The 804-nt window shown below is 40.2% G+C and overlaps 1 protein-coding gene across 1 annotated transcript in view; it reads left to right on the top strand.

Annotated features, from left to right (window-relative positions):
* The window catches only part of LOC123966492 (tripartite motif-containing protein 16-like), a gene marked incomplete at its 5' end in the record, with an annotated part of 1,657 nt that extends 1,405 nt beyond the window's left edge, over positions 1-252 (top strand). The window contains one exon of the mRNA XM_046042645.1: positions 36-252. The remainder of the gene's footprint in view (positions 1-35) is intronic.
* Positions 253-804: the final 552 nt, after the last annotated feature.

The following is an 804-nucleotide window of genomic DNA, read 5'->3' as shown; positions in this document are numbered from 1 at the left end:
AGTGAAATAGTCAGAAGTCCTTTCAGGGACAGTGGGTTAAACTCTGTGTTTTAATCCTTAAACTTCTTTTGTCTTCATGTTTGTTGCTGAGAGCTGATTGTTGGGGCATTTCTTCACCTGTCAATCAAACACTGTGGGCAGGACCCTTCCTGTGTCTGTTTAGCCATGGAGGCCATCACTGCTCAGGATGACTTTTGTTTCTCTGCATGAAAATGGAAACTTGTCTGAGCTCTAAATGTTTGTTGAATATTTGGATTGATGTATTTGTATGTTGTTGTTTCTCTTCCACTGCATGGGTCTGAAGAGAGAAAGCAGCAGACCTTCCTTTATCGGAGAGACTTTGTTCTCACTTTGGAAAGAAATCTAGAATTACATTCACATCTATTTGTTTGGCAGAGCAAATGTTGTTGTTGTCCAAAGAGACGTCCAAATGAGGGATTATAAAGTGTAATTCAATAAGGAGATGCTTCATTCTTTTCTTTGACAGAGCTGAGATTCTGCTCAAACACACTGATTGTGTGGATGAAGTGAATCTGAGTCATTTACCAGACTTTACTGATGGGATGTGTGAACAAACTGAAGGTTTACATGATGAATAAAGCAACATAAACAAAGTCTTTTCTTCTCCTCTTCATTCCAGTGAAGAAGTTCACTTGAGTCCTGACACACAGAAGACAACAGATATCGTGTCGTCGTGGACTTGAGCTCATTTCATTTCTTGTCGTGTTGATTTTCATGAAGGTGAAACTTCAGAATGAGGCTGTCATGTTGCTTCAGTGTTTCGCTCTGTCACCTCACAGCCAC

The sequence above is a fragment of the Micropterus dolomieu genome, unplaced genomic scaffold (assembly GCF_021292245.1).
Source record: "Micropterus dolomieu isolate WLL.071019.BEF.003 ecotype Adirondacks unplaced genomic scaffold, ASM2129224v1 contig_13528, whole genome shotgun sequence".
In the NCBI taxonomy this organism is placed as follows: domain Eukaryota; kingdom Metazoa; phylum Chordata; class Actinopteri; order Centrarchiformes; family Centrarchidae; genus Micropterus; species Micropterus dolomieu.
The sequence above is the reverse complement of the archived record's forward strand: the minus strand, read 5'-3'. Positions and strand labels throughout refer to the sequence as shown.